The sequence below is a fragment of the Heptranchias perlo genome, chromosome 7 (genome assembly GCF_035084215.1).
Source record: "Heptranchias perlo isolate sHepPer1 chromosome 7, sHepPer1.hap1, whole genome shotgun sequence".
In the NCBI taxonomy this organism is placed as follows: domain Eukaryota; kingdom Metazoa; phylum Chordata; class Chondrichthyes; order Hexanchiformes; family Hexanchidae; genus Heptranchias; species Heptranchias perlo.
Genome location: NC_090331.1, coordinates 31944359 through 31971719, shown reverse-complemented (window position 1 = coordinate 31971719; position 27361 = coordinate 31944359). Strand labels below are relative to the sequence as shown.

Genomic DNA, 27361 nt, shown 5'->3' with positions numbered 1-27361 from the left:
GGGGAAGGACAAATGTACAGGGGCCAATTGCAGGCCTGGAGCAGCCTACCCCGTTGCCAAGAGGAGCACTCCTGGTGTGTAAAAAAAGAAAATATTTAACTTACCTTTTTGGTGGTGGCCACCTGCCAGGCCACATCCACGACAAGAAAACCTGAGCAGAGCAGACCCGATACCAATTTGGCAGATGGTCCTTGGACAGACGTTAAGAGATCTCATTAACAAGTGCAAGGGGCCGAATGCCTGTTTTAGGTGGCCACCAGGGACGCCTGAAAAAAGGGCCCAATGAATTTAGCAGTGGCCCGAACACACGCGCAGATCGGGTGCGAGTCATTGCACTGTTAAATTTGTCATTGTTGAGTGCGTTTAATGCCCAAAACACAGGCGCAAAGCATACCAATTTCTACCACCAATATTTCTTAAACAAATTCCAATTACAAGTTGACAAACCTTGGACACACAAGTTCTATCCACTTGATCACAGGACCAACAACTCCAGTACTTCCTGCTCAACCTCACTGCTTATGTCGGGTGCGTTGGTGTCAATGCGATTTGCCTGCTATACATGGTGGATGGTGTAACCAAAGAATTTTTTTTTTTTACAAAGTACTTTGGTGCACAAGATACTCGCCTCCTTCTGAAGCTCAGGGCCGGGGTCCTCGAGTACCTGACGGCCGAGATCCTGGAGCTGGCGAACAATGCGGCGCGGGACAACAAGATGTCAGGCATCATCCTCCACAACGACGAGGAGCTCAACAAGCCGGCAAGAAGGGCTCTCGGGAGTTTGAGGTCCCGGGGGTACTGGAAGCTGCTGTCGCATATTTGAATACAAGCAGTTCCAATTACAGTCATTTTCTTCTCTTGTCCTTAAATAACATAATCATGAAAGGGTCTCCAAAAACCATTAATGGTGGTCGCAGTTTAACGAGGCGCGAACAGCTGAGGCAAAAAATTATTCTGGTTGAACTGCCCAAAATAGACAGCCCGCTTAATATGTTTTGTAATTGAGGCCTGTGGCAATGGCAAATGGTTAGTGCCATTTTCCCAATATAGGCAGCTGTCTGGGATAAGTGCGGACGGTGTTTAAGTGATGGGGACTCTACTGCAGGCCAAAAGCTGACTACACTTTAAGAGTTTCTTTTGGTGCCAGCTGATTAGAATGCCCCTTTACCAATTCCATTATTGGCCTAGATTTTGCTGTCAAAATAACAGTGAGGCAAATGGTGTTCACCATTATTGATGCGCAAATGGTACAGCAACTTCAGGGGAGGGGCAAATGCACGGTTAAACATGGATATCTAAAAGTTGCTCTCTGAGACGCGCAGCTCCGCCATTAGCTTCGCGAAATGGCATCGCGCTGCCTGCCTCACCACTGAAATGCATTGAACAGCGTGAAGTTGCTGTATTTGCTTGGTAGATACGAACTAAACTTGCCACAGAAAGTTAAGTCTTGTCCATTTCAGTCCTTTTAATTATATGGTAAGCGTTAATTACTGCCCATCAACCTCTCTGGCACTGAAAATTAACTATTACAAGTGTGGTGTCTCCTTCCTTCAGGTTTTAATTGTTGTTGGAGATTTTTAAAAATGTAACATTTTAAATTGTTTACTTTTCCTTTTTCTCTCCCTTAATCCAATTTTTCTTTCCCTCTCTATTTATCTTCCTGTACCTAATTTGACATTGAATTCATCCACGCTAATTTACACTTTCTTCTCAGTCCTTGTGCTGTTAAATTCACAATCCTTCAGTCTGACTGGTTAAGGAGATACACAGTTGCTTGCCCTGTTCACTCAGGTCCCAGATGCTCTGTTTCCCTCGCTGCGACGTTATCAGTTCACACTTTCAGTAACTTGCCACACAAAAAATTTAAAAACCTAAAATGTGCAAGGGCAAGTCTAATTAATGGCAGCTACCATTAGATGCCCTACTGCAGCCAAATTTGGCCCCTTCTTTCTGTGCTGGCTGCTCCTGGACTCAGTTGACTCTCCCCCACTGCTGGCTGTTCCTGGAATCCTCTTCTCTCCTCTGCTCTGATACTGGCTATTTATGACCCATGAGTCTCTTTAGTACTGCTAAAGTCCCCAACACTTGGATTTGCTGATTGGGATACAACAAATTGTAGACTCGTACATGCAGTGTCACCGCGACTTAGGAGTGTTAGCAGGTGAATCAGTTGCTTTCTTTTTCATAGTATTAAATTATTGATCTGAAATCTAATTTACAGTTTTTACTATGCAATAGCTTTGGGGCTTTCAGCAAAGAGGCTTTCAAAACATATTAAGTAAATTAGAGCGAACAAAGAAATACTTCAATAAACGATAACTTAAAAAGTCTGGGTAAAATATCTGTTGAGTTAAATATAAATAGGTATGGCACGATCAGAGTGTGGAGTGATGTGTGCAGCATGCATGATGTGGACCTGCCTGGACTCACATACCATGCAGGGTGAATACATATGGATGAAGTGTACGGAAGGTGGCATTCAGCCCCTCAAGTCTGTTCCGCCATTCAATTAGATCATGACTGATCTGTACCTCAACTCCATTTACCCGCCTTTGACCCAAATCCCTTCGTAATCTTACCCAACAAAAATCTATCGATCTCAGTCTTGAAAATTTCAATTGACCCAGCATCCAAAGCCTTTTTGGAGTGAGAGTTCCAGATTTCCACTATTCTGTGTGAATAAGTGTTTCATGATTTCATTCCTAAATGGCTCTAATTTTAAGATTATACTACCTTGTTCTGGATTACTCCAGCTGAAATAGTTTCTCTGTATCTCCCCTATTGAATCTCTTAATCATTTTAAAGATCTCAATTAGATCACCCCTCAATCCTCTAAAATCAAGAGAATACAAACATCATACTTGTGAATATTGTGCAGAACTATATAAATCTTTTTGAGTTGCACAACATCAATATTAGAAAGAAATAAGGAATCCAGATGTTAGAATAATCCAGGAGTCCTGGATTAAATACGTCATATCAAATGGAGATGAAACTTTCACATTTATTTCTCAATTATAATAATGCCCAAGTGCGAGGTTTGGTGCTAACGAGGATCCTGTTCCTTCATAGTAAAATGTCATAACATTGAAATGATCAAAGCGCCTAGACGATTGTTACATTTTACTATGTGCATGTTCACACATTGCCCCGCCTTCATTTTAAGGGCATTTTGCACATGTTTGCATCCTTTTTTTTCTTAAAAATAAATAAAAACACAAATGCATTATTATGCTTCAGTGAAGACAGTAGGTTGCATCCATATGCTACATCAAGTGCAAGGTCCACATATTTTTGATTACTGAACATCTGCCTGGGGATATTTTTTGAACTATAAAAGCTTAACAGCTGCATACAACACATAATTTAATGGTTCTGTGATAGCAAAAAAGGTTAAAACTGCACATTACAGTAAGAAAAAAAATACTTTGTTTTCTTTGCGGCAGTGATTCTTGCTATTTGGAAAATGATTTTCATGGTTGTGTTCATTTCATCATGTGACCAAGGCACTGTAATTTACAGGGTTTTGTTTCTCAGTGAAAATCAGAACTCTGCCAAAATGTTACTTATTCAGACGTTACCTAGTTAATTATTGCAATATAAAATTGGATATTGTATACAGTATAAAAATACATTTTAAGCAAAATTATTAGAGAACAATAACCTGACTTATTTGAAATTCAGCAGCTTGGCCATCCATACACATGTGAAATGGAGCATTGGAGGCACAACAGCCAATGGTTAAAAATAAGTATATTCCTGGATTTAATATGAGCCAGTTAATGAAGCAGCTGGATTCGAACTCCATCCTTTCAATATTGGGCCTTGGTCAAACTCATCTCAGTGAAGATGTGATGGCAGGTAAAAGTCCTAGCTAAAACATAAGTTTGGACTGCCCAAATTCGGTTCACTAGGAACAAGACTCCATAGCGCAGGCTACTCGTAATTTTAGCACAACTAGAACTTTCACTCATAGAAGCCTAACTGTAGACAGTGTGTTGTTGAAGCAGCGATGGAAAATCTGGATCTGCTTTTACATTGCTGGCTGAGTCTCAGGAGAGCATCCTAAGTATGCCTTTCTTCTGTGTCTACATTCAAATAGTGCAGCCGGTCTCCGTGTGAATATAGTATGTGTGTGCAGACCAGCTGTGACAGTTTGGCCAGTGCCATGAGGTCACTACAGGGATGACATTGCCATCAGAACAGTCTATGATGACTGGCAGGAGTTAAGATCCAGCAAAAAAAGGTTTAGGCTCCATCACCCCCATATCTACAGAAAGAGACAGCATACCTCACTTTAGCAGAGGTCATTGGAGGAGGCACCTTCTGCCCAAAGACAGCTGTGGGAGAAGACCTTCCAGTGATATGACAATATGATGTGAAGACCTGACTAACCCTTAAGCTAGAAGGTTCTTCAGAAGCATCCCAGATTTTACATGGCACTGCATGAAAGATTGCATGCCACAGTGATCAGGAGCCATCACTGCCTGTTTAACCACAACTGCCAAGATGCCAACAACCATTTCTGTGGGCCCTAGCAAACCCACCTGGGAATGACTGGGGTAACCTGCCTTTTCAGGGTCTGGATCAGCAGAACGGTAGATGTCGAACTGCACCATCTGCTGCAAGGACACCTCCAGCTACAATGCAGCACAGAGCTTGCACCTATGTACGGAAAATAACAGTCAGCTGTGGCCTGAAAATTGGCTGAACCTTCTTGCAGGCACATTGCAGTGCTGACCTATGAGATAATGCTGGGGTGCAGAACACAGGACAACCCTCCCAGCCAGCATTTCATGTAAAAAAACCTCGACTTCAGCAGCTATTAAAAAGATGCTGGGCTGTGTCACCACTTGTCTGCAAACTCACGCTTGCACCTAGGCGTCCTTTTCCTTTGATCCTGGCCTGCCATTTCTTAATCTCTTCCTCCTTCAGCCTTGTTGCTGATGGGTTGAGATGCTTCATAATGCACCCTAGAAACTTTCTAAATTTTTGTCGTCCTCCTTGTGACACTCCCCTTTAATTGTCCCCATCCTTTTAAATTTGACTTGCACATAAATTCCTTCTGCTACCAGTGATGTTGTCCCTGAGAGTGAATCATGCCCCCCTCCCACCTTGTATCAAATATTCATAGAAGCAGAATAGGTACTAATCAATGCCTCTTTAAGGATATAAATTGGCAGGAATTATGATTATCCAAACTGAGGTGGGGTAACCAATTCTTTGTGAACGTGAGATTAGAACAGAAAGCTGTTTTCAAAATCAATTCTCGTTGCCACTGATTTGTAAAACTCGTGCAGGAAAAAGCCTAACAGATGCAAAATATTCTAAATGGATTGCTGATTGTCACCTTGGAGCAGCAAAAAAGTCTATTTGGAAGTCAGAGAAATGTAGTTTACTTATATCATATCTGACCAGAGTATCCTTGATGCAGTTACCAAATACCAAATAAAATGTTCCGACCACTGAAATATGTGCGTGTATAAAAATGGAAACAGAATAATAAATAATGAATCTCTCTACAAAAAAGCTAGTGAGGACTGTGCCAATGGGAACATGCCACCACTATTCTGACATTAAAAACATAATAGCTTGCAACTGGACAGCATAATTTGAATAAACACACTATGTAAATAAATAAAATAGCATCTGTCCTCTGTCCATCCCTTTCCAAAGATCCAATTGGTCAATGGTTACCATATGACCACTTTTGAGTTGCAGCCATTACTGACTGACGATGCCTTTGCTGAAAGGCTTTTGGTGGAGTTACAAAATGTAATTTATTCTGCATGACTTGATATTTTAATGCGACTTTTTTTTAAAAACTAATTCAACAACTATCTGTCTACCTACCTATTTGATCCAGAATTTCCTGAAAGTTTCAGTGCAACTGCGGCACAAGAGCGAAGTTGCACCATTTTTTGTTTCCAAGGAAATTCACGCACACCTGATTTATGCCAGTTTTGTGCTGAAACATCTGTATGCGCGAATTTCCTCGCTAGTTTGTGGCGCCTCGAGATACATCCAGCGAAATCATCTGCCATTCATTTACATAGCTCCACCCATTGAAAAGACCAACGTACACAAGTTTCCTGGATTTACATGAATAATGCACAGACATAGATTTATGCACAACGATTTAGGCGGAGCACGGCACAAAGTCATCTGATATTGGTGTAACTAAGATTTCTAGAGTTTGATAGCAATTTTCTTTGCAATATTTTTTGAACTTTTCTTACTGTGACCTGAACTATACTTAATTAAAGTCTCAGCAGACTCGAAGGGCTGAATGGCCTACTCTTGCTCCTATTTTCTATGTATCTATGTTTTACACTGATTTTTAAGTTCCAGTATAAGCAAATGAGCTGCGCAGGAAATTTGGGCGCAAGTTCTCGTCAGCGGGATCAACGCAGAAACCAGCATGAAATTCATTTCTGTGTAAGTACGATCCCAGAAATGCGGGGCAAATAATCTTTTGTAGCTGTGTGAATGTCTGGCTGTATCATTTCAAATTGTCTTGGGATTGGTCTGTGCTAACTACGATGTCAGTCTTGTGGTTAGCAGAGACAATCAGATTTGACAGTATAAAGTCATATTCCCAGCATGGAGCTTTGGCCACCAGAAACACATTAAGAATTCAAGTTCAGTGAGCCTGGCAGGATTTTCCATCCACTACAATTACGTAAATTCACAATATCCATGCCAAGCGCAAATTTGTAAAATTGACCTCATCGTTCAATTATACTGCACGTCGCGTGTTGATTGCAATCCTGAACAGGGAAAGCAAAGATGAGCGATTTGACTGTAGCCTGTCCGATTTAAGACCACCTGAAAAAGATAGCCTCAAATTCCTTTGGCTTCAAGCTGCAACTGATGCAAGGCCAATGAATTTGAATTTAAAATTGAAGTTTAAAAAGATCCCAGGTCTTGAAGCTTCTAACACACGAACAAAATAAGAGTTGACTGTCCGTCAGCTTTTTTTGCTATAATTAGAAACTTCAAATGCCAATGAGCAAAACTCAATCAGATGCCACTGAATTCACTCTCTTTCCAAGAAATGTTTTTCACAAATAGCCATAAGTTCAAAAGAGGGAAACACAAGTTACTAGAGAACTATGGAGTAGAAATTGGACCTCATTGCACCCGTTTTACGTCTGTAAAATGGGCATGACGAGATTTATTTTCAGAGAGCAACGTGCTGTGCCCCAAGGATTCCTGAAAGATGTGCAACATGAAATTGGATTGCATCGTTTTTCAGGCATTCAGGGCTGTTGCTTGAAAGAGACGTTAGCCCCTTACATGTGTAAATGAGGGGGCCTAACACCTGATTTATGATCCCTTGGGAAATTGTTGACCTGAGGAACGGAGCTGGAGGCAGGCTGGCCTCGCTTAGCTTCACCTAGCCTGGATGCAACCTAAGAATTGGACGCCACCAAAAAGGTGAATTTGTTTTTTTAAATTCATGTGGAGTTAGAGTAAGCAGGAGGGCTCCTCTCGGATCCATAGCACCCCAGATGGCTGCTGATGGCCACGATTGCACCGCCCCACCTTTCCCTCCCCACCCCCCCCCAGTCCCCGTCCCCGTCCTCCCTCTGGCACTCACCTGAGGCCTCTGCTGGCATGGCAGCTGGCCCAAAATTTGTTAATGCAGAAGGGCAAGCTGTGTGTGGAGGTGCGACAGGCACCGGCAACTCACCCAGATTACTGAGATAAGGTTTCGGGCCAACTTCGGGCCTTCCGATTCAAGATTGCTTTATAGCCGTATCGCCCCCTTCGCACCCGAAACCAGGCGCTGACTAATTTTTACCCCTATGATTGGCTCCCATTCTGGTGCACAGGCCATACAGAGGTCCATGTTCCCATTTTTTTTTTAAATCAACTGTAGCAGTTTGAGACAAACCCACTGGATTTCTTTGTAATGAGGTATTGGAAAGTAAAATAACTTAAAAAGCGACTCAGATTCCTTCATTCTATTCAGATAATCTAGAATCCAAGCATAAATACACTAGATTTTACCATCAAAGGGAAAGTCTCTTTCAGTTATTATAAATGGACCAATTTAGAGTTTCCTTACTGTCACAATGATGTCTATTACTTACTTTTGCAATCTCTGAATTTTAACCTGTCCCATTCAATAGGCAAGCTGTCTGCTTGACACGCGGCAGGTCTGGATGTTGGATATAATCATTCAACTATAAGAAAATGGCCATTCTCATGAGATCACTTGGGATGAAGAAGAACGACTAGGGATGGTGAAAATGTATACTCGGAAACCCCTCACCAGCTGACTGACAGATTATCCTGTTCCAAGCGCTGGTATTTTGGAGTATGCAGCAAAAGTACTCCGATTTCAAATCCTCATTCAACCTTACCATGTACCTCCACCCTGAAAATACTCATTACTTCCTGATAGACAGCATAGTATCTTAAGGGCACCATGCACGTGTTTAGAAATTTTCTAGAATTCTGCTTTCCATAAATACTTGAGCATTGGAAATCATTTTCATTCCTTTTTTATTATTCAGGTTAATAATCGGACCCATTGGGAAGGCTTCCGCCAGGTGGGGGCATTAAAATCGGGGCCATTAAATTCCCAGTCCTGTCCAAACTTAAGCCACATCTCCCTTATAGCTACTGTAGCACATCCCTCCAGAAATTATTAATACTTCCAACTCTCCAATTTTGTTTTGAATGCCTTGTGCATTCACAGATACCAGTCACTCTGACTGTGAAATGTTGACTTATTCTTTCCTCTTTTTCTCATTTAATTTTTTGATATCCCTTACTCATTCTACAATGGTTTTTTATCTATCACTGTCTCAGTCTCTTTCTTTCCCTTCTGATAATATTTGCTCACTAATTATTTCAGGTTTAAATCTTCTGTTTCCATTCCAACAGCTTTATTTATCCTGTTTTCCCTCTTTAGTCTTAAACTTACTTTCCCAATTCTCTACTATATTAGTGTAAATCCTCCACCACTGCTCTATTTATTTTAGTTGCCTCACCCATATTTGTTGTGGGAAATGTTGTAATTTGTCATGGTGGAAGGTGAGCAGAGAGATGCATCTTCTGGTTAGCAGCAGTAGATGCTAGGGGTATTTTCAGAGGGGAATAGGCCTTTTTCCAGGCTGATATGTTGGTTTAACAATGGGGTATTTCCAGGTTTTTTGTCAGCCTTCTTTGAGGGTCTACGAAGGGCAGGCAGGTTGTTTGGGAGTCTGGTCTCCATGACTTATGTGGGAAGGCTGAATTTCAAGCCATAATTGCAGCATCCAGTAGCAATGTCCCAGATGGGAAGGTTGAGCCCTCCTTCATACTTTGAGAGCTGATGGCACTTGAAGTTTATTTGTAGTTTCTTGCCTGCTAATAGAAACCTGCCCTTGTGACTATTGAGGTCCCTGAAATGATGAACTAAGACGTTAACTGACAGCATCTGAAACAAGTAGAGAAGGTGCACGATTATTCCAGCTATGGACAGAATAAGTTCGATTTTCTAGGTCAGCAAGGAATTCCTTTCTAAACACTTTGTAAACTGCTGCAACATTTTTGCATATCTTTTCTTTTCAATGTATAGTATTACTCCTAATTTGCCTTATCTGAAGTGTCTACTAACATTCTTAAAATTGTTGAAAACCAGAGAACCATAGATGTCTACTGCTTATCTTTAGAAGCATTCTTGTTAATAACATGCCTTATAGCTCTAGTTTGTTCATAGATCTGTATGAGTGTTATTGCCTTGGGCCCAATTGTTTTCTAAACATTCCAATCTAGCAACGAGGAAAGATAAAGGAAAATCTTGACGTGGTTGGGTTCCTTTGAGGATATAATTGAGAAGCCTGGAATGTCATTGTTACATCTTTGAGATCCTTCTGGAATAGTCAGATTCAACGTCTTTGCCAGCTAGTTAATACAAGTCAAAGGGGGAGGAGGAAAGAGTCACTTCTGACATCACAGCCACAACCAAGGTTTGACCCCAAATAGGCTCCATAGAAACTGGGTGCACAGGTTGGGACACCAAGGCCCCGATTTTAGAATGGAGGCGCAGTGGCAGTGGGGGCGGGGGGATGAATGGGCACGTGGGTAACCCGACCAATAAAATATGTCCGTTTCCCATGCGATCACAATTGAATTGGTGCCACTTAACGTGGCTTCCAGGTTTGCCGTCGGAAAGCTGTGCAGCGGGTGGACTGCGCACCCACATCACAGGCTGTCAACTGGAGGAGCTCTATTTAAAGGGGCATTGCTCCAAAGGCTTTTGCTGGAGCAAAGACCCAGAAACCACAACGGAGCAGCATAGGGACAAGGCTGCTCCAAGGTTCAGTGACGCCTCACTGCAGAAACTACTGGGGTGAGGAGGAGGAGGGAAGTGTTTTTCCCTGCAGACGGGAGGAAGTGCCCTGCCTCTGCCACCAAGAAGGCCTGGCTCGAGGAGGCAGAGGAGGTCACCAGCAGCAGCAACATCTCCTGCACCTGGATCCAGTGCAGGAAGCATTTCAATGACCTAACTAGGTCAGCAAAAGTGAGTACACTTACTGATTCTCCTACATTCCGTGTTCCACATCACGGCCCTCCCCCCCGACAAATCATTCTGCACTGCCAAGACTACTCCATCACATCACTCCTCACACCCACTTAAGGCTCATCCTCAACTTACCTGCACTTCCTCACCCCACCACTACCACTCATCCCAATCCTCATCCAATGTGATGTCTCTGTCTCATACTCACCCTCTGAGGCACCTCTTTCACGGTCAGCCTCACCCAAAGCAATGCATTCATCGGTTGGCCACTTCATCATCACTCACTCACTCACTCACGGCTGTTCTTTCTCCCCTTCTAGGAGAAGAGAACTCAAAATGCACGAGAGAGGGCGAGGGCTGGAGGGGGGGGGCCACAACAAGTAGTGGTCTTCACAGATGCGGAGCAGGAGGCCCTGCAGATCAGCTGCACCCTCGAGTACCTGTCCATTGGGAACGGCGAGACTGGCACCCCACAAATGACTGGCACCCCACAACTTTAACATTCATCACACACAACATGAAGTGATGTCAACAATGCTTGGCATGTTGAACACCTCAGTATTCTCATCGCAACATGACACATCTGTGATGATGCTTAATATTGCCTTCTGTTCTCTTACAGGCCCTTCAGCAACCACAGTGATGCAGAGGGCACAAAGGACGATTCCTCAGAGGACCTGCCGGCCTCTGAGGGTGCGCCATCCACTAGCGCAGATACTTACACCTTGGTGGGTCCTAGTAGTCAGTTAGTTGGGTTGGCACCTGGTGAGTCACCACACATAAGGGAGCACGAGCAGACACTGGTGGCAGGGGCAGCTGCGGAGAGTCCGTGTCGGTGGACGCACTCCTCTCCAGGCTCTGCTCAGCTGGACGCAGATGCTGAACCTTGGTGGCCTTCCTTTAAAAGGATAATGATCAAGGGACAGCAGCACATTTGTGAGGTGCTGGAACAGGTGCCACGCACACCCTCCACAATAGCGCAGAGGATGGAGGAGTCCAATTCCTGCACGAGTGGAATGGTGGCACAGGTATGGGAGGAAATCTCAGAGATAGTGTCGCAGGGACGTGAGCAACTGTCTGAGATAGTGTCGCAGGTAAGTGCAGGAATGTCTGCGATGGAGAGAAGGCTAGCCTCCGTTGAGCTTCAAGCACGGCTCACAAATGAGTCCATTCAGGCCCTAACAATGGTCGTTCAGACTTGGGGTGAACAACATTCTGCCGCCTTAAACAGGCTGACAGATACTTTAGAAGTGGCCTTCCAACGCATCACACATGTCCACCACACTGTTGTCCAGCAGAGTGGTAGGAGTGAGGAGGGCCTGGCCCAAGAGAGGGATGATGGTGAAAGGGGAAATAGAAGTGGGGACACCACTCAAAGCGCTCCCACGTCTCACCCGTTGCCCCCCTTTCAACCAGTACCCGCAATGCTGCCTCCTCTCCAGGTGGCCGAGTCAGCCCCTGCACAGGTGTAGGTGGAGCAGTGCTCACGGGCTCCGAAACCCAGACCGAAAGCATCTAAGCAGTCAGGGCATGAACATGAGCAACCTGCCACTACCTCTGCTGCAGCCACAGGGGATACACCATATAGAAGTAGTAGGAAGAGAAAGGCGAAGGTTTTGTTAGCACAAAGGGGATGCACAAGGGTGTCTGACAGACTGTCATGTTTTTCATTTATATTTGTTTTTTGTTATCATTCTCACCACTACTTGCCCATTCTTGACTGGATTTTGTGATAGGGCCCTTTCATGAGGTTCGCTATGGACGGCGATGATGACACCCAATGGGTCTCTTTACAGTGCGTGTATGTGTAGTTGCAGGACTGTTTTGTGCAGGAAGATGTGGGAGGCTGGTGTTGGTGCCGCTCTTTCCAGGTGGTCTGAGGACTGGACTCTTCACACTTTCTTATGTTAGGGCACACTCTGTCTGGTGCAGAATGAAGCATTCCCCCAGATCGATCAAGGCACCTAAATCGCATCTTGAGCAGCCCTATAGCATGTTCAATTGTAGACCCAGTGGCGATGTGGCTGTCAGTATAGCGATGCTGTTGCTCAGTGATGGGGTTCCTCAAGAGATGTCATGAGCCATGTGTGCAGGGGGTATCCCTTGTCCCCGAGGAGCTAGCCCTTAAGGGTGTTTGGTGTGTGGAGGGGGGTGGAAGGGATGTTGGATTCCCTCAGAATTAAGGAATCGTGGCAGCTGCCAGGGAATCTGGTGCACAGGTGAAGGAATCTTTTGCAGTGGTCACAAATGAGCTGAGCGTTGATGAATTGATACCCCTTTCTGTTGATGAACAGTCCTGGCTCGTGTGGAGGTGCTCGTTTTGCTACGTGGGTGCAATCGATTGCACCCTGCATCCATGGGAAGCCAGCCACAGAGTGGAATCCCACTGCCCTCTCTGTCTGGCTGAGGTCATCCATGGGGAAGTTGACATATTGCAAGGCCCTGCGAAACAAGCCGTCGGTGACCTGCCATATGCACTTGTGTGCAGAAGACCGAGAGGCCCCGGCGATGTCCCTGGTGGCACCGTGGAATGATCCAGAAGCGAAGAAGTTGAGGGCAGTGGTGACTTTAACTGTGACGGGTAATGAGATGCCGCCAGACCAAGCCGGGAGCAGCTCAGCACGAAGGAGGCTGCAGATGTCTGCGACCACCTGGCGACTCACTCTCAGCCTCCGTATGCACTGCTCCTCAGAGAGGTCCAGGAAGCTGAGCCTCGGCCTGTGGACCCTGTGGCGAGGGTAGTGCCTCCTGCGACGTCGCTCTCTCTGTTGTTGTCCTCTGTGCTGTTGTGCAGGTGATTGTAGCGCAGCACTGTGTTGTGGAGCTGCAAGTGGTGGAAGTGCACGCTGCCCCTGGCGAGGATGGTGATGTTGCTCGTCCTCGGATGTACTGATGAATGCAACCATGGCGCCCCCCCCCATCCTGATGGTGTCAGTTTGAGGGGGTCCGGAAAGTTGTTAAATATGTGTGAACAGAAGAATTCTGAGTGGAAACTAAGAATTTTCAGTGAAAACACAAAGATCTCCCAGCCAAAAGTTTGTCTGAAAGAACTGAGTGCCCTGCTGCAAGAACTCACCTTTTCTCCCCATCTGTCAAACAAGCATTTGAATGTCCAACTGGCTGCTGGCTGAAACACGAAAAATGCTGAGGATGTTTGAAAATCAGACCCCTGCCTCAATGTGCACAAAATTAAGTACTTCAACTATCTAACTAACTGTCTTAACTGTCATCGCGCCGGCTTTAATTGCCGGTGGGACTTCTGCATTCGGGAGGCCCGCGCGCACCCAGACGCATCAGTGGGGAACCCAGAAATCTATGGGTTGGAGCCGGGTTCTGAACCCGCTCGGGATTTCCTCGATTTTCGGAGTCCCCCCCTCCAACGCACCCGCACTTTGATTCTAAAATCGTGCCCCAAATATCTGGGTCGCTGCATACTTTCAGCCCATCCATCGCATTCTATCACAACTTAGGGCAGGAGTGCACCGGAAGGGCCACAGATCTGCGGGGCCCAGTTGTTTATTTTTCACTGCATGTTTATATGCAACGCCTAAATTTTATTGCACAGTTAGAGTAACTGACTGACCAACGAGGATGGTTTTTAAGACTTTGCTGAAAAGGAGAGAAGAAGAAACATCCTTTTTTAAAAAAAATTATTATTTTTACAGTTTGTAGAAAGGAAGTGTAGTGCATACCTAAGGAGTATAGCACATCTGTATTTTGAGCCAAACAATCTATAGGAAGCTGTTCTAGATTTCCACTATTTCCTGAATCTTCTTGATAGTTTAACCCTATGTTCATTCTCTAGCAATAGATATAAAAGATCTCGGGCCTTATTTTTGTCTTGACAGTTATAAAAACAGAGACAGAGCTAAGTCAGGTAATTATAGGCCAGTTAATTTAACATCTATGATGGGAAAAGTTTTGGAATCTTTAATACACACACACACAGACACAGACACAGACACACACAAGCGCGCCCGCGTGCGAGGGAGAGGCGCCCGCGAGGGAGAGACACACACACGAGAGGGAGAGGGAGACACACACACATACATACAAGAGAGACACAGTGATGTAGAGGCAGTGACACAGTTCAGGGCTAGGGCTGGTTAGATAGGACTGTGGTGGAGGCTTCGATTGGTAAGAAAGAAAATGGGGAAGCAGCAAAAGCATCTGAATAGATGGTCTGAACTTTAGTGATAAAGTTGTCGTGACCACCTCACACGTTGTTGGAGATGAAGGTAAAAGGGTAGGAGAGAGGGGTTTAAAGAGCTGGCTGTTAATGGAGAAAATAATCTGGGGGTTATATTTACTCTCCAGGATAATCCTGGAGTAGTGGGTGCATTTGGTGCAGGAGAGTGAGGTCTGATAGTGCTTGATGTAGTCCAGCCAGATCTGGTGATGGAGGGCTAAACCATTTCTGCACCAGGACTTGCAGTGAATATGGCGGCTATACCAAAGGGAAGGCTGGGATGGGAGAGAGTAAAGGTTTGCTGGGGATAAGGACATCAAAGGAGGAGGCGAGAGACTGGTTAAGCAAACTGACAGCTACAGAAGTATTGTCGTGAATGGAAGGACAAGGGCCAGGCAGTTAGGAGTCTGAAAGTACAGTTATAAATGACTTGGAGAATGTATTTCAAGAATGGACACAGAAGGAAGTAAGCTTGGAAGAGGGTAGGATGATAAGGGTGGTGAGGGATACAAGGAAGTGGTGGCCTCTCGCCCATCAGAATTTTCACTGCTCCACTATTGGCACCATGCCTTCAGCTGCCTAGACCCTAAGCTCTGGAATTCCCTCCCTAAACTGCTCCACCTCTCTAACCCTCTCTCCTCCTTTAAGTCATTCCTTAAAACCTAGCTCTTTGACCAAGCATTTGGTCACCTGTCCTAATATCTCTATCTGGCTTGGTGTCAAATTTTATCTGATAACCCTCCTGTGAAGTGGCTTAGGATGTTTTACTACGTTAAAGGTGCTATATAAATGCAAGCTGTTGCCGTTGTTGTTGTGATGGCCTTGTCAGTGATCGACACCATGGGAGTAGAAAAGGCTCAAGAGATGGCAAGTCAAAGGGCTGGCCGTGAATATGGGTAGGAGAGTTTATATGGAGAGAAAGATTTAGGCATGACTGAAGGGCAGTGAATTCAGAGGAAAGAGGGCAAAGGAAGCTGAGATTAAATGTGAGACTTAGGACAAAGAGTAGAAATGCACTACTAGAGTTAGTGATTGAAGCAGAGACCATGTCAACATTTAAGAACAGGTTAGATAGGTCGATGAAGCAAAGGGCAATAAAGGGATATGGTAACAGAACAGGCAAATAGGATTAGGACTACTGCTCATGTGAAGGATAAGCACCAACACAGACTGGTTGGGCCGAATGGCCTTTTGCCATGTTTTAATTACTATGTAATTCTTAACTCAAAAGCTCTAAAGGTTTCGACATCTATCTGGCTTGGTGTCAAATTTTATCTGATAACCCTCCTGTGAAGTGGCTTAGGATGTTTTACTACGTTAAAGGTGCTATATAAATGCAAGCTGTCACGAGCTAGGTTCAAATTTTAAAAAGGCCCTTCAGCCCATTTGTTTGCTAACTCCACGTGTAGTCGTCCTACTACAGCATCCAGCTGTTGATCACCTTCTGTGTAAAGAAATACCTTTGATATCTACCCTAAATTTGCTTTTTACCAACCTGAGTAACCATATTCTTCTCTTACTGCCCTGAAACATCTGAAAGTAATGTTTTGGTTTACCTTCGCTATCCCATTACCTCTAAGATCCCCTCTGAGATGTCTCTTTTGAGGCTGAAGAATCCTAGCCTATCAATTCATTCCTCATAGCCAAGCTTACGTTGATATGGTGCGGGGGGGGGGGATTTTAACCAGGATGGGCAGGAGTGGGTCGGGGCGGGATGGTGGGGGGGGCGATAAATTTTTTTAAATGGGAAACCTGACCCCAACCCGCTGCAAGCGAGCTTACTTCCGGTTTCACCGAGGCGGGTTGGGGGTCTGCCGCGTAACCTACTCTCGAGAGGTGGGTCAATAATTATGATATGTTAATGAGGCTCTGTGCCTCAGATTTTGTCAGTGATTTGGATTTCACGCCTCCAGCACAGGTTTCCCGGGACTTGGGAAACCTGACAGCTGAAGGGAGGCGAGAACTGCCAGATCCAGCTGATAATTGCTTTCCCAGCACTGCTCGTGGGCCAGGACGAGTAGGACTACTCCCCCTGCCCCCCCCCAAGCGAACCTGCTGCGATCGGCCGACCTGCCCCCCGTGATGTCTCCTCCCTGCGATCCAATCTCTTTCCCCCACCCCCACCAACCAACGATCCGATCTCTTCCTTCCTCCCTGTGCCCCCACCCCCACCCCACTCCTTTCCGGTCGCCGGCTGCTGCCTTCTACAGTAGCCATTCCCACCCGGCAGCGACCAGCCTGTCAATCTGACTAGCAGCCGGGCGGGAAACGGAGTAAAAAAATTGTAACGAGATCCTGCCGTTAAATTCAGCAGAACTGAATTCAGCAGATGAAATTTAACACAGAGAAATGCAAAGTGATGCATTTCGGTAGGAAGAACAAGGAGAGACAATATAAACTAGAGGGCACAATTCTAAAAGGGGTACAGAAACAGAGAGATCTGGGGGTATATGTGCACAATTCATTGAAGGTGGCAGGGCAGTTTGAGAAAGTGGTTTAAAAAGTATACGGAATCCTGGGCTTCATAAATAGAGGCATGGAGTACAAAAGCAAACAAGTTTAGATGAACCTTTATAAAACACTGGTTCGACCACAACTGGAGTATTGTGTCCAGTTCTAGGCATCGCACTTTAGGAAAGATGTGAAGGCCTTAGAGAGGGTGCAGAAGAGATTTACTAGAATGATTCCAGGGATGAGGGACTTTAGTTACGTGGATAGACTGGAGAAGCTGGGGTTGTTCTCCTTGGAACAGAGACGGTTGCGAGGAGATTTGATAGACGTATTCAAAATCATGAAGGGTCTGGACCGAATAGATAGAAAGAAACTGTTCCCATTGGCAGAAGAGTCAAGGACCAGAGGACATAGATTTAAGGTGATTGGCAAAAGAACCAAAGGCAACATGAGGAAAAACTTTTTTACATAGCGAGTGGTTAAGATCCTGAATGCACTACCCGAGGGAGTGGTGGAGGCAGATTCAATCATGGCCTTCAAAAGGGAACTGGATAAGTACTTGAAAGGAAAAAATTTGCAGGGTTATAGGGAAAGGGCAGGGAAGTGGGACTAGCTGGATTGCTCTTGCATAGAGCTGGCCTGGACTCAATGGGCCGAATGGCCTCCTTCCGTGCTATAGCCTTTCTATGATTCTATGATTCTAACCTCTTCCTTCCCAGTATTTCCGGACTTCCCGACACTGACAGGCACCCCACTCCCTCCCCGTAAATATCGGGGCCATGATGACTGAATAGGTCAAAATCCATTTTTTAAAACTTGGATTCTAGGACTTTTAGCAATGTTTTGGGGGTCACTTTCTGCAATTCCATCCATTTACAATTAGGACCATAGTAACTAAATAATACAATTTCACTTTTTATTACAAAAGTCTAGCATTTTACCAGCATTTTTACCAATTTCCACAGATAATTTCTCTGATTTTTTTTCAGATGGCGCGTCAGTAAAAAGGAATTCTTCCCAAATTTGAGGAAAAAAATTCCAAGATTTCCCTGGGAAATCCACCAAGCCCCCTCCAAAAATTGATGGCCAAAGATTCGGAGAACCTCCATGGAATTTCAGGACCGGGTTCTTCAATTTTACTTTAAATTTGAAAAAACTGTCTACGAGTTAAGTGAGTGTCAGATGGGGAATCAGTAAAAAGGAAGCCCCATAAAAGTGGTATCCTTGAACTGTGTAAATAATTGTGGCCTGGATCCCCCGAGAGGCTCACTTTTTCCCAAATGAAGGTCGGTATGACTCAACTCACTTGGCTTACCTAGCTCTAGAAATACAATGAGTCCCAACTGAACCAGGCTAGCGGGAAGTCCTGGCATAGGGAGTCCCTGTCTTGGCTCCGACTCCCCAACTATACATGCCTTGTAAGGGGCATGTTAAAAACTTCTGGAAATGACAGAGGCATGGTGCAAACAGGTCTTCTGTGGTTTTCTAGGGAGGGTTTTGTTGCTCTCTCGCTGGGAGCTTAGCAAAAGCCCTTCAGATTTTTAGGCCCAGGCTGTCTTTATCAAAGACCATTTTGCTCCTTGAAAAGAGAGCATGGTCCCTTTAAGGAGCAGGAATTATTATTTTGTTCACTGATGGAATACACACTATAAGAAGCAGGGACAACAGATTTTGCAAAACTCTGCAAAGGAAGTTGCAATTAAGCATGATTTTTTTATTTCCAAATACTTCTATTCTGACCTTCCACTAAATTTCAGTTCAACATAAAGGCTAGGGGCCAGATTTCCCTGTACTAAAGGGTAGTTGTAAATCTCATGTCAGGTTGCTTGTAAATCTGCCAAGTTACCAGTCTTTGCTAAACTGGAATTTCTCCTGCTGATTTGGAAACATTAGCATCAGTGAAAGTTTCTATGATCCATTCAACACAAAGCTGAACAGTTCTAATGCTGACATGTTAATGAAGCAATTAATGTTTAAAGACAAGCTGTTATCCTGAAAAAGTGACCTTAGTGATACAATTGGTGACATGGATGTGGTGACTGTATCACAAATTGTATCCAGATACTGAGATATGCATAATTATTGGTTCAAATGTATAACAATTAGCATGACAATGTAAAACCTTTATTGCAATATATTCGTGCTACAGCAGATGTAACATCGCCTGCAGATATTGCATCTGTAGCTGATTTTTCTCAATTGTTTTAAGCGAGGCCCACTGCAGATCGGGAAAATGCAGGGCACCGACCAGGCAGACTAAAGGCACCAGAAGGGAATCTACATCACGTTAAATGGCCCATTCACTGTAGCTGCAATTCAATTTGGCTGCAGATTGACAACACAATGGATGTCAGCTTTTACTATTACCACAGTGGAAGGTGAAATCTGGCCCTAGCTTTTATATTGTGCTGAAATTTAGTGGAAAGTCAGAGTACAAGTACTCTCAGAACCAGGCATACTTATTGTTCTCAAGTAGAGTTAATAAACTTGAGCAGGTCTTTGGACTATTGTCCATAAGCAGTCTGTGAAAATAACTGTTATTCTTACTTTGTAAAATGGACATCTTCACATTCAATGAACAAACAATCTTTGAAAAAGTAAACATTCACTTTCCTTGGGCTAATAGAAGATTAGTTGATCCAGTGGTACACACCTTCAATTTTTTGATAGCAACATGGCAATGACACGTGAATTCACCATGAGGGGGTAAACAATTATGCCATTAGTTGCCTTTAAATAGCAACAGATTTGAAAACATTTGAAGAAAACATACAAACAAAAGCAACAATTCAAAAATCACACGCTTGATTCTCATACTACTGAAAACATAATTGCTATCTTGGAAAGTGGAAACTTACCATTTGTATAGTATTGCTATTGCTTTCCACCAATAGGAGTACACATATGCTAAACAGTTTATGTAATTCTATTTGTGCGTTAGGTGGCAGTGCATAGTACAGACTGTATGAAGTACACTGGATGCACTTGCAAACTTTTCAATGATTGATAATTTTAGGTTTATAATGTTTGCAACACAGCGTATATTATCTTACCACCGATAATTACATTTAATGATGGGATACACAAAAATAAACGAGTGAAAGCCTGGCACATTGTGTACTTTCTCAAGCATTGAAGAAAAGTATCAAAAAAGAAAAGATCTTCCTGCTGGCAATTTTATACTTAGATTTCAACTTGTTTTTGCCCGTTGATAGGTAAAGAAATCTACAGATGCTACATGGTTGTGTGAGACACGTTTGTCACACCAGTAATATCATTGTCCAGATTAAAAGAGATCTCCCAATATTAGGCAGGAGGTGCAGTTGTGTGTGAATAGTTCCTCTGTCACAGTACTATGAACCCATATTCATACACCCTGAAAGCATTAAAAATCAATTACCAACTAATAGCATAATCGTTTACCCCCTCATTGTAACCATAAAGGCAGGCCGGCTATAGGCCGAAGCAGCAGCAGCAAGCTGATTGCATATTTTGACAAATTAGATGTTTAACTGAAGACATCAAGCTCAGGCCCACTGCATCTCTATAGATCTTTATAAAGGGAGGGGAAAGGAATTGTTGTTGAAACGGACACACGTCCAGGGAGACCCTCGTCCATAGGGACTGTGAAGAGGCTGCAACAGCAGGACCACTTATTGCACTGAATCAAACAGTGGTCAGGCTACAGGCATTGATTAGTGTCACAGTTAATAACAACTATGATGTTTCAGTCTTTCTTAAAACTAGGAAACCTAGTATTGAATGACCCAACTAGTCAACAACACACCATCAGTGAATAAAATTAATGGGAGCAGCTTATGAACAGAAAATGGGACATTGTTTTACATTCTGTATGACACGTATACAATCAACACCAACTCTTACGGTGTTTCCTCTGCATGCAAAAAGTAAATGGTTTTTTTTGGGCTAAGTAAGACATTTAAACTGTAGAATATGTTTTCATTGTTCTCCAGCACTGAACCAGCCATTTTGTCAGTTGTGCCAGGAAGAAGTGGCTACAGCCCCAAAAATCCTTGAAGGGTAAGAATATTTTTCCCCCCAAAAAATAAATACAGTTTATTGTCAGTGCAATAAATAAAAGAATTCCATTACTAATTTTATCCCTTCTCAAACGTGCTCTAGCAGTAGCCATTACCACTGATAGGTAACTCCCATCCTCCTCCAAAAAACAAAATATAGGTTTGAAAATTAAAAAATAACACCAATATTTTCAGGTACAACTACAGAAACACTATAACCAGAAACAAACACTGCATTCTGAACTGGAAACAAAAGCAATAGATGAGCTGCTGAGTAGAGTGACATAAGCACAAAGTGGGTAACTATACAAAGCGCAGCACTGCCTTGGATTTCCATCTAAATCTGAATTGACAAAGGTCAGCCTTTCTATCGCAAAAACAGTAAACAACGCTTTTAATTTTATAAAGTTATCAGAAAAGTACAAAGCTTTGTGAAATTCCAAAGGAATAATAGGTTTTTAAATTTTAGAATTCAATTATATTAAAGAAACACAGTCCTTTTGGAAATCCAATTGGCAAACCATTCTTGTTTGCCAAACACTTGGACAAGTGACAACATTAGGAAAAATGGTTGTTCTGTTGTACTCCTTCCCTAGACATACATGCAGTGGCTCTTTTTAAAATGGACTGATCTTCAGTGGTTGGGGTGTAATGACAACTGCTACAAAAGTTCATTGTATAGAAAACATTCAAAAACACTTATTAAATATCAATACAATTTTACAAGGGCAAAGAAGCATTTTATGATAAAGATTAAAGTTCAAACTCTAATAGTCTTCATTGGGGCCCCCACAGGTGGATGCAAGATCTTTGGCTCAGCAATATGAATTCATGAAGGCACAAGAAAAACAAATTTGTAACAAAATTATTTTAGTTAATGTGTTTGCTCGAAAGTGCTGAATTCCAAATAGGAAAATCTGAAAGATGCTAAATGCTTGTCAGTATAAGAGTGTTTTTCTGAAATGTAACTAAGTAATAATACATTCAATGATGCATTATATTCTAAAATATGTTGAGCGACATACAATAGATTCCTTTCGTGATCTAAAGGAAATTTTATAAAGAGCAGTCTCCACCAAAGTAGTAATCATTTAACCAGATCAAAACATTAAATTAATGAATGTTATTTATCACTAAATTGATGGACTGGTACAGCCTGAGACATTTTCAATAGTGCCCATGACTCCTGAACTATTTCACCTGTAGCACGATGCATGGATCTAAAAAAGCAAAACTTTTTGTGAAACAATTCCTGCGTATAAATCTCAAGTTATAAGTATTTTTTTTTAAAACACCGCTAGATTAAACACCATTGCTATGGCAACTAGTTTGGCTAGCTGCTGATCTATTGTCTGCCAATGATCCAGTATTAATGTAACCTTCCAAGGTAATCAATATGTCAGTTTAGTGAAAAATTACATATATGAAATGGGCAGACACATGGCAGATGAAATTTAATGCAGAGAAGCGTGAAGTGATTCATTTTGGAAGGAAAAATTAGGAGATGCAATATAAATTAAATGGTGCAACCAGAGGACATAGATTTAACATAATTGACAAAAAATCCAGGGGAGAAAATTAGGAGAATAATTTTTTTTAAAAACGCAACAAGTTGTTATGATCTGGAATGCACTGCCTGAAAAGGTGGTGGAAGCAGATTCAATAGTAACTTTCAAAAGGGAATTGGATATATACTTGCAAAGGAGAAATTTGGATGTATCCTTGAAAAGAGCTATGGGGAAAGCACAGGGGAGTGGGAATAATTGGATAGCTTTTCCAAGGAGCCGGCACAGACACGATAGGCCGATTGGCCTCCTTCTATTCTGTATGATATATATATATATATATATATAACATATTTGCAAGCATTGTGCCTACATATAATATTTCATTTAATAAGCCAAACAATTGGTAATAAACCTTCCCAAGAAATACTACAGGAGTTAAGGATGCACTACAGGGATATGTACATCTGCATACTGAAAGCATTTTAATGGCTGAGCAGTTGCCTCATTTATGAATTTTAGCATTAATAATTCCTGCAGAGTCAACTAACATATTTGCATGACCAAAATAAATCAGAACTGAAATTACTTTTAACTAGCTGTTAGCAACAGCCAAAGGTAAGCTGCTCAATCATTGATGTAAACCATTGCCTTAGCAGGCCTTACCTGGAGAACAAAAACATGGCTTTCTGAGCGCATTCCAACAGCTGCCAACCTTCATTTTTATCTTACCCTTTGTTAGTTACTATGGTTTATCAACTGCAGTTAGGTGAATCAATAATACTATAGTAACATTTTAGTAAGTAATGGTCTAATAAAAACACAGATAGTTAACACTAGCTTACATTTTAACTTAAAACTATGCTATTTCTTTGCAAATCAGGCTCATCACGTTTCCAAGCAACAATTTAGATTTTTTTAAATTTTCATTATAAAATTAAATCATTTGTTCAAGTACCTGACGACTGAAGAATAAAAAAAGTGATGAAATCCCAACTATTCGGTAAGCCACTGCTTGCTGTGTGTGGGTAAACAGAAAAATTGCTGCCACAGCATTTTGTTTCTGTTAAGTGCAGTAGCAGCCTATGGAAACTTTCTTCTAGAGCCAACTGGCTTTGGTCCAAGTACAGCATATAAAAAAAAGAAAGCTACTCACATGCTATGCTTTGCTGACCAGCATATTAATCTAAAAAAAATGATTTCCAAGTTCTAGATGATACAAACGCATTTTACATTATTTATTTTGCACAGAGGCTATTGTGTCCTTTCAAACCGTGCAACATTTTCTGACACACACAAGGCCGTATCAAGTTTGCAAATAAGTCTGTATAAAAGTTGCTGTTGAGCACTTTTACTTAAAAATATCAATCGTAATAGCAAGCAAAAATTAAATACTGTTGTGAAGAAAATAAACTGTATATAATGGAATACTTTTCACATGACATATAACATTGTAAAATACTTTAAATCGACGATTTTAACATTACATACCATAGAGAATAATGTTCAAATAGCTATATGTAACTTATGAAAAGATTCTAAAAATTTGATCGCATATGCAGTAGAATATTAATAAGAACTGAGAATTGTGAAAAAGTATGCATACTGACAAATGTTAAATATTTTCAGTTCTACAGTTATTCTGTTGCTTTTGTAATTTTAAATAAAGGCAATACCATTGACCTTCCAGCACAGAATTAACAATGAGCGATTAAGCTAAAACATTTGCACTAGCAATTAATGTAATTTCATTTACTCCTCCCCATTTGGAATACCCATTTAAACATCTAAACGTAGGGAGCCAGATTAATTTTCTGGTGATAAAATGTTTTTGTCCTTTTGCATACCGTCTTAATTATTTGAAACACCAGATTGCTTTCAAAAGTTTGAAAGGTTCTTTCCAAGTACTAAATATCTAATTATTAGCATACTAAAAAGTCATCCCTGACATCTCAGAATAATTTACTATATTCTAACCTTCATTCCTCAAATACCTGGCAACTAAAATTGTAATTGCAGTTTAAGACCAACAGATACAGATTTCTCCAAACACAATGTAACAACTGTTGGTAAACTACATGTAGGCAAGAGTTCTGTGGCTAAAATAGTTCCCACGGTGCCTTATGGTATTCACCAGTGGAGAAGTCTCAAGAGAGCTTCCCAGCAAAGTGTGGCACACATGTTCCATTTATATGCTACATACATGCCAGGTCCACAGAAATGAACTCTAGCATTATTGAAATCCATCATTTTCCACACGTGTTTCTGAAGGGCTCTTGTGGGACAAGTTCTCGCAACGATCAGGAATTAAGGCAAAATCAGAAGAATAGCTGTGTTTATCAGTAGCAGCAGCATACATTCAGGAGGATTGGAATTAAACAGTGCCATTCTTTAGTACAGAAAGCATTTAAGCAGACCAGATCATGAGAGATGTTACTGGGATTAACGCACAAGACAAAACCTTAATCAGACTCCAAAATAAAGCTTCACTATCTGCTGTCATTCTCTAAAATGATCATACTTCTCTGCTATCATTCAGAATTAAGCAGCTTACAGCTGGATGGCGACTCAGCACATGCAGTTGCCAGTAGCAACAGGGCACACAATTGTGTTTTCCCAGCCAAATAACAAGGCTTTTGCTGTCCCTATCGTCTGCTTCACAGACATTTTTAGAAATAGTGACAACAGTTTGGTTCCACCAAAAGTGAAATGTACCATCAAATCAAGTCTGTCTTGTAAGTTAAATTAAAACAGTTGATCTGTTTGTTAGTGTGTTCAAAACACAGTTCACCTTCCAGGAATAACAAAAATTCCACTTCCACAAAGATTCTTATAATTCAATAATGAGGACCAGTTAAATTATGCATACATTTCTTTAAGCAACAATAACCGCTTTTAGATTTCAAGATCCAGTACAGCACAGCATATTTTTTTGCTGAGAACTTAAGTTGTCCTGGACATGGACCTTGCAGTAAAATGCCACACAAACACAGCTTGTTAAACATTTACAATAAATTCAACAACACCAGGATATATTGCAAGGTTTCTGCTTCTTACCCAGACTCTGAGAAAACATCCTTAGAGCGGAGGTCCTTCACATAACAGTCAGAGTAATCCTCAGAGCAATCAAACAGCAGCAAACAAAGATCCAGAGTTGATAAACTTTCTCTCCAGTTTACGGCCCAAACCCTGCCACTGCAGTGAAAACAATCTCTCCCTTTGCTTTGTTGTGCTTCACTGGTTTCTCAGGGAGAGGGGCACTTAACATGTGTTTAGGGAGGGCCGCTGGCTTTGAAGGTGGCAGTTTCCTCGGGGAGAGGAGCTTACAGCAGATCAAGAGCGTACTGCTGATGCTCTGTGTGCGATCCTACAACTGGGCCTATTAATTCTTGTCCCCAAGAAACTACCGTGGATCTGCTGTCGAGTGAAGCCCATCTGCTGCCATCATAATCAGTCTCAACTGAATGGCTCTGACAAATCTGTGCCTGCAGCAGGGGTTAGGGAAGTTGGTGCAGGGGGGAGGGTATGTTTCTTTTGTCTGCTTAAAACCGGGTTATTGTGAATGGAAAGGCACTTTGGGAAGTGGAATTAAAAAGCTCCATATACTATCCAGGTTAAAGACAACACCAATCCCCATCGCCAAACATTTGTTGCTAATGAACTAAATGAACAATTAGCCTAATCAGATTAGCAGTTTGTAGCATGAAGCACATTGCAGCTAAATGTATATCTCCAGGGTAATTTATATGAATAAAACTGCTGTATCAGGTGACTAGCAATCACTTTGTGAAACATTGTAACCGAGTACAAATTCAACTCCGGGCAGTAATCAATAAAAATAGTCATTATTGCTTTTCGTGATTCCACAATGTCGGTCACATTTTGTTTTCTTCATAAAAATTCAGTATTAATTCAACTTTTCAATGTGCAAATACAAGTTTTAATCTTCATCTACTGCCTTATCTGTTCAGCCTATTTTCTAGTGTTCAGTAAAGTACAAAGAGTATAAATTGCAGATTAAACTATTGAGAAACACATGGCCACACGCATCCAGTTGTGCATTGTATAGAGAAAAAAAATTAACATTTGAAAAAGTTAAAGATTCAGAAAAAGAGAATGCAATAGACTTCCACCAGTATTAACATTTGTCTCACGATTAGCAGTGATCATCTCTTTTGAGATTGAGAGGTTAATAAAGATTATGGAAAATGTATTTATTTTGCTGGTCAACAATGGAGAACATTGTAGAATTTATGTAAATTCACTGACTGTTCAAATAACAGTAATGCCAAACTTCAAAGTATAATGGGTTACCTTTAGTATGTTTTATTAACTATTCCTCTTTTTATTTGCTCACACAAAGATTTTTATATGTTTGAAATTTATATGCAACAAACATTGATAGCTTGTATGCTGAAATTAAATTCACAAATTGAGATTATACAAAGGCTTAGAAATTCATTTAGGCCAGTCTTCGGGCGGCAAATGGGGGCACGGAATGATCCCTGCGCCAAGAGGCAGATGCCCAAAGATTGCGAGAAATTGGTTTTCCTGTCGCATCTAAATAATCGTGGAGAACTATTGACATCCATAGTACCTCCATGGGCAGGTCGCCCAATTGAAGAAGCGAATTTCCGGCTGTCTGAGTCGCCGACGG

The 27361-nt window shown here is 42.1% G+C and overlaps 1 protein-coding gene across 6 annotated transcripts in view; it reads right to left on the bottom strand.

Annotated features, from left to right (window-relative positions):
* LOC137323595 (nck-associated protein 5-like) overlaps nt 1–27361 on the bottom strand; it is a 555766-nt gene that overhangs the window by 382516 nt on the left and 145889 nt on the right. The window contains exon 1 of one of the 6 annotated variants that reach the window (XM_067987263.1): nt 25762–25830. The exons of the other annotated variants lie outside the window; for them this stretch is intronic. The gene's annotated coding sequence lies outside the window, so the exon portion shown is untranslated. Of the gene's footprint in view, nt 1–25761; nt 25831–27361 lie in introns of those variants that run through there. 6 annotated transcript variants of the gene reach the window in all.